This window comes from Haliotis rubra, unplaced genomic scaffold (genome assembly GCF_003918875.1).
Source record: "Haliotis rubra isolate DU_JTF1 unplaced genomic scaffold, ASM391887v1 Scf194, whole genome shotgun sequence".
Lineage (NCBI taxonomy): Eukaryota > Metazoa > Mollusca > Gastropoda > Lepetellida > Haliotidae > Haliotis > Haliotis rubra.
This window is the reverse complement of record NW_025765936.1, coordinates 619,514-627,109: the sequence shown is the minus strand read 5'-3', so window position 1 is coordinate 627,109 and position 7,596 is coordinate 619,514. Positions and strand designations below refer to the sequence as shown.

Below are 7,596 nucleotides of genomic sequence, written 5' to 3'. Positions count from 1 at the left end.
TAACTATAAATCTTAACTCACTCACTCACTCTATCTTAATAACCAGTCATTCGGTGAGTGAGTGAGTTTTTACACCACTTTTGGCAATATTCCAGCAATATCAAGGCGGGGGACACCAAAAATGGGCTTCACACATTGTACCCATGTGGGGAATCGTACCTGGGTCTTCGTGACGAGCGAACGTTTTAACCACTAGGCTACCCCACCGCCTCCAGCCATTAGGAACATTGTACACATGCCATCATCTGTACGTCCTGATGTACGAAACCCCTTGAACTGTTTCATATCTAATAAGCATACACTCTTCAAAAAAACAAACGCATAAACCAATTGTAGAAGTATTTATTGCGTTAGTTTAAGAGGAATTATTTCACGTAATTTCAATGGTAAAAATTTCAATGGCGAAAATTCACACGTCAAGTTGGCCAACACAACAGCAGCCTTTATTGTTGTGTTTCTGCTTACTTGAGTCCACAAGACGACGTCAAAGTCAGCACTTTGTATGGCCACCATTGACAGTAATTACTGCTCGGCCACGCTCCAATACAGACTGGATAAGTCGATGAAGTCGCTCTTGCGGAATTCTTATTGGTTTGGCCTGATTCCAATATTCTCAAAATCACATATGCGTTTCTTTTTTTTAAGTGTGTATGTATATAGTTTGTACTTTTGTTTTGATCGCATAAAATTGGTGTATTTGTGACAAAGCTTTGGATTCAACGAATACCCTTATAATTTTAAAAATCATCTAATTTATTAAAATAAAAATAAATTTAACAAACAACACACACAAGCTGTTCACATTCTTCGTCACGGGAGTCTTGTTTACAGTGAAGCCACATTGAATAATGTATGCAGGTGTGCCGATTTCAAACAAGCTGTCACAAATGACATATACATGTAGTTGAAAGAATGTCAAGTGTCTGTAACTGCAAAATTTAGACATCGCACCTTAAGCGCTTTTCCATCTGTATGAGTGAGTTAGTATGGTTTTATGATACTTTCAGAAATATGTTAGCAATATCACGCAGGACACCAGAAAGGGACACATTGACAACCTGCACGTGGGAATCAAACCCGGGTCTTCAGCGTGCCGAGCAAACGCTTTAACCATATGGCAACCCCACCGTCCCACATTCCCACCTGAAATCCCACATTCCCTGACATAGATGGTATCATATACCTGTCAATACCTTCTTCTGGGGAGAATGTTATAACAGGTTAAACTTTCAACATTTGCGTTACACTTTCACGTACATTTTTTATGTAACCCGTGAAGATCCGGGTTAGAATTGATCTTCAGTAACCCATGCTTGTAGTAAGAGGCGACTAACGGGATCGGGGGCTCAGGTTCGCTGACTTGGTTGACACATGTCATCGTATCACAATTGCGCAGATCGATGCTGTGCTGTTGATTACTGGATTGTTTTGTCCAGATTGTTTTCAGACCGCCGCCATATAGCTGAACTACTGCTGAGTGCGGCGTTAAACAACAAACCAACCAACTGTGTAGTGACAAGTTGCTATTGTATGATAGGCTACTGTTCTTCAACAGCTGCCGTACTTCGGACGACTGACACATCCGCTTCAGACATCTTCATCACGCATTCTCTGCAAGACGCAAACACAATGAAGGCTCTTGTTATCCTCTGTTTTCTCGTACTGCATGGTGAGTAAATATCGATATTATCACTCATAGTAATATGTTTTGTTTGAAATGCTATAGTGAGTGAGTGAGTTTGGTTTTACGCGAAATTTAGCAATATTCCAGCAATATCACGGCGGTGGACATTAGAAATGTGATACACACATTGTACCCATGTGGGGATTCGAACCCGGTCTTCGGCTTGACGAGCAAACGCTTTAACAACTAGGCTACCTCACCGGCCCTGAAATGCTATAGGTCAAGGCAAGGGAACAATAGCTAGACCAGAAAAAGGTTATAAGAAGCTCACGGGTACAAAGATCTGCCAGTTGGTATAATTCTGAGGTATTTCATAAAACACCTGACCGTGTGATGACATGCTCTTCCATACCGATATCGTGGATGATGATGTTCATTGCTGTAAAACCCGTTGTAATAGTTGCGCGAACCTTCGTCTGTCGTTGTCAGACAGTACACAGTCTTGACATACATGTCAGGCGACGTCATCTCGACAATTGTCATCTATTGTTTTGTTACCTGGATGATAGGAGTATGGTAAACAATTATTTTAAAATAATGCACAAACATCGTGGGATTCAAATTAACAAGCAAAGTTTTTTCTTTGATTGAGTATATTACCAAGTCTACTTTGAATTCACATATTCTATCTTGGGTACGGGGCCCACTGGACACACTGGACACACTTCGAAATAGACTGATGTACCAATAGGAGACCCGTGAAGATCCGGGTGAGAATTGATCTTCAGTAACCCATGCTTGTCGTAAGAGGCGACTAACGGGATCTGGTGGTCAGGCTCGCTGACTTGGTTGACACATGTCACCGTGTCCCATTTGCGTAGATCGATGCTCATGCTGTTGATCACTGGATTGTCTGGTCCCGACTCGATTAGTTACAGACCGCCGCCATATAGGTGGAATATTGCTGAGTGCGGCGTAAAACTAAACTCACTCAGTCGCTCACCAAATAGGATACCAAACTAAAAGACAACTGCTCAGCTCAAGTGCCTATGAAATCCTGGAAGGGACATTGTCGCGTTGTCGCCCTCTCAAAACCCAGGAAAATGAGGTAAAATTAGCCAAAGAGCGACAATGCGACAACACGACATTTCGGTCATTTGTCGCATTGTCGCGATGTCGAATGTCGCGTTTTTAATAATATTATTCCATTCCTCCAAAGGGCGACAATGCAACATAGGGACAATTTCAAGGTTTAATTATGTCGCGTTGTCGCATTGTCGCCCCATCAAAGATGCGTAAGAATAGCCTAGAATGCGCGACAATGTCCCTTCCAGGATTACGTAATTGCCTGTACTCAACACTGACCCTTTTTTTCCTGTAGGTGAAGGTAGACGTATTGAGGGAGGGGTTCCAGGCCCCTGTCCACCTGGAGTCGAGCAGGTCAAGTGTATGGACCCCTGCTCCCAGGCCACTTGTCCTTCACATCCAACAGCTGTGTGCAGGTAAACAAAGTTATTTCTTTACTCATCAAACTACCATTGGCAGTGTTACAGCTTACAATGACTTGTGGCCGTTTGTTCTTGGGAGTCAGACTTGACGTACCCGCTGTGTTGCCGTGTGTTGAATGTTGAACAAACAAAAAAACTTCAATATAAACAATAATAAACAATATTACTTTATATGTTCACCTTGAGTGGTGCCAGTGTTCAGTTTGTATGTTTGTTGTTTAACGCCGCACTCGGCAATATTCCAGCTATATGACGGCGGTCTGTAAATAATCCAGTGATTCATTGAGTGAGTGAGTGAGTGAGTGACGGGATTAAGTTACCGACCTGTGATAGAAGAACTGGAGAGAAGGGATAATACAGTCAGTTAATACCTACCTCGTACAGAAGACATGGAGAGAGAGGGATAATAACGTCAGTTAACCCCGACCTCGTACAGAAAAACTGGAGAGGGGGGATAATACAGTCAGTTAACACCTACCTCGTTCAGAAGACATGGAGAGAGAGGGATAATAACGTCAGTTAACACCGACCTCGTACAGAAAAAACTGGAGAGGGGGGATAATACAGTCAGTTAACACCGACCTCATACAGAAGACCTGGAGAGAGAGGGATAATAACGTCAGTTAACACCGACCCCGTAAAGAAAAACTGGAGAGGGGGGATAATACAGTCAGTTAACACCGACCTCATACAGAAGACCTGGAGAGAGGGGATAATAACGTCAGTTAACACTGACCTCATACAGAAGAACTGGAGAGAGGGGATAATACCGCTAGTTAACAGAGACCTGTGACAGAAGAACTGGAGAGAGGGGATAATAACGTCAGTTAACACCGACCTCATACATAAGAACTAGAGAGACGGAATAATACCGCTAGTTAACAGAGACCTGTGACAGAAGAACTGGATAGAGAGCATAATAGCGTTAGTTAACACCGACCTCATACAGAAGAACTGGAGAGAGGGAATGATACCGTCAGTTAACACCGACCTCATATAGAATAACTGAAGGGAGGGGATAATAACGTCAGTTAACACCGTCAGACTTGACGTACCCTCTGTGTTGCCGTGTGTGCTGACCCGTCAGGCTCGCTGACTTGGTTGACACATGTCATCGTATTGCGCAGATCCATGCTCATGCTGTTGATCACCGGATTGTCTGGTCCAGACTCGAATATTTACAGACCGCCGCCATAAAGCTGGAATGTTGCGTAAAACTAAACTCACTCGATATCTGCTGATACACGGTAAGAGAGCTGACTCGCTTCCGACCGGTGACACTCCTTAATTGGGCAATCCCAAAGTTACCGCGAGTTGTGAGTGAGTGAGTTGGGTTTTACGCCGTTTTTAGCAATATTTCAGCAATATCACAGCGGGGCACACCAGAAATGGGCTTCACACATTGTACCCATGTGGGGAATCGTCTTGACGAGCGAACACTTTACCCACTAGGCCACCCCACCGCCCCTTACCGGGAGTAAGGGCCATGGCGCCAGTAGCAGTTATACGGTGGTCTGTGTTAACATGGGACACAACACAACACATGCTGAGAGTAGAGATGAAGGTACCTTGTATATTCTTCCCGACAGGCATGTTGTCATTCGTGACCAACTCGTGTTATTCCCCAGTGTGCGAAATAGCCACTGGCCCGCTAGCCCGTGGCTAGTAAAAATCCAGTCGGCCCAATAAATCTCCATAGTGACAGGTCCGACTGGCTAGTGAATTTTCAGGGGGTCATCACTCCCTCTGACTCCTAAAGTTATAATACACTTTAAAACCTTGCAACATTATGGCCTGATAAACAAGTTCATCATATTAGCAGCTTAATCATGAAACCCGTGTCATGCCAACAATATCTTATTCTCATCTATTTCTTGTAATCGTTTGCTTAGTTTCTACATTCAAATTTCGGGCTAGTGAATTATTATGTTGGCTATTAACGTTCAGGCATAGCCAGCCCGACTGGCCAGCAAAATGTGGAAACCATTTCGCACACTGGTTATTCCGGGGCAAGCCGAATAGCGACTCGTGTCTTCTTGGAGGTTACGGAAAGTGATGACGAATAGCTTGTTGTTACTCCAGGTGAATCATATGTCTGGGATACTGCAGCAGTCGATCACATGCAGCTGATCAAGCAGGCAACGTACGATTTCACTAGGCAGGGTGGGACATATAGATAGAGGATGATAGAGCAGTGGGGTAGGACAGTGGTAAAAGCATTGGCTTATCAGCCTATCACGCTGAAGACCTGGGTTCGATTCCAGGCATTGATGAAACCCATTTCTGGCATCCCCTGGCGTGGTGGATAAGTGCTTGATTGGTGATTGCTAAAGGCGGTGTTATACTATACCCCTCACTCACTCCAAGAAAAATCGGATGATTACAAAATTGTTCCCCTGTTCATTTTGTGTCCTAGCTCCCTGACTGCTTCATTAGGTGTACGTGCTGTCACATGCTCTTCTTCTGTAAGTATGGATTGGTATTCCATTATTCCAGTAGGAATGGTGCATAGCTAGAGCTGGATGTCAGCTAACTGTGGCATAAAACAACGGTATTTCATTACTTATCTTTCAACATATGTTTCCTGTTACTCCAGGAGGAGAATCTCAAAAGGGGCCTATACTGAATTAAACATTAGACACCAAATGAGTTGTTTGGATTTCATATCAGTACAAATTTAGTCCTCCACTAAGTATATGTAGTTAAACTACAATGACGGCCATTTTGGCGGCCATTTTGAATTCTGGGTAATATGTAAACATTCCTAATAACGAGCCGTCACTCTAGAAGTAAAGACAAAACAAAAACAACTTGTTTTAGTAACAAAAATAATGTTAACTGCCATTAAATATATCACCATCACACATTTCCATGAAAGGTCGGAGAATCGATAAAATACCCCTGTCTCAAAGAATAAGCTGTAAAACATTAAATTACCACGATATGAATACAAAATGACTTGTTTTGTGCCCAAGCCATCACTCTAGGAGAAACAAGTGTCAAAACACATCAAAAGTATCAACTTTGGATGTAAATGGAAACATTCGGTGTTCATTTTTATGTAGATTTAAGTGCTGAGAAGGCAAAACACGACAAAACAAACTGGCGGCCAAAATGGCGGCTATTTTGATTTTTTGTTCAAAACAAAATTATGTCAAATAATTTCTACATCCTTTAGGAGTACACAGATGTCAAATGAAAGTGATCAGATTCATAGTAGTAAAACGCTCAATGATTAACTTTGAGGTGTGGTCGGGCAGCAAACCAAATGTGACGAAAATGCTCGCAGGCCCCCACCACATATAATGGCCTGTAAAAAACCCTGATACCACAATCTGAGAGTATTACAGGCCATTTCATGAGCCCAAGACATCATACTAACTGAAAATAGTGTCAAACAAAATCAGTACTGGGGAGGCTACGATTTGAATGTTTTCAGCTGCCTCCTCCTGGTATATGTCTTATTTACTTAAATCTTGATTCACTCTAATGTTTCAGATCAAACGACTGCGGAAACTGCACTGCCGAATTCTTCCTAAAAGTTGAATGTTAAGAAGCAAGAGCCTCACGTCAGCATGAGCGAATAAAAACTGTTACATCAACTCTGAGATTTCTTACTTTTTAGTTTTCATTTGAACGAGTACTAATAATTGTTCACATTTATCTTCAACTTTTTATTTATATGTCCATATTCATAATACATATGTGTTAAAAGAGTCATCTGTACCATTTTATCAATATCAAGATCCTGGAAATTCTGTACAAATGCGCATTTAAAAGTTCCACCCAATAACAGTAAATCATACAGATAATACGGTTCGGTACTTTGATAGATTAATAAGTACAAATTCTATTCCATCATATTGGGATGCCAAAATGATTAGCATAATTGTATAATGTATAACAAATAAGACAGTAAAAATGCAAAAGCAAAAATGAAAACGCATGAGCAACATAAATGCTGTCAGGTATTAAGCTTTCAATAATTATCGAAACTGCTTAGTTATCTAAACTTTTGAACTAATTGCAATCACTAGAATTTTCTATAATCTACCCAAAGAGATGGAATCAAAATAGGTGTACAGTATATTCCGTAATATCTGTATTCCGAATCAAAAAGAGGTCATACCAAGTATGTGCATGTTTACATATTTACAACAATAATTTACACCGGGAATCATTGATACATTGTAATCATAATTTTTGAAAGTATAGATAAAGAAATTTGTGAAGTTATGATCTGTTGGATAACCCATTCAAGTGAGCACTACAATTAGGGACCTAAACTTAGGCATATATAAAAAAGTGTACCTAAGGTCGGTTATTTAAACTGTAATGTAATTTCCATTACAACAAGTATAAACGATATTACCTACTGATCCGAATGACTTACCGACCCACCGCCATCACCCCCACCCTAGGCCTACCCCATCCCACACCCTCTTCCTCTCACACACATGCACA

The 7,596-nt window shown here is 41.6% G+C and overlaps 1 long non-coding RNA gene across 1 annotated transcript; it reads left to right on the top strand.

The window, feature by feature from the left end:
• The first annotated feature begins 1,532 nt into the window (after positions 1–1,532).
• LOC124274750 lies at positions 1,533–6,742 on the top strand. The gene is made up of 3 exons (XR_006898012.1): positions 1,533–1,669; positions 3,006–3,126; positions 6,631–6,742. It is a non-coding gene; the product is annotated as an uncharacterized LOC124274750 (long non-coding RNA).
• Positions 6,743–7,596: the final 854 nt, after the last annotated feature.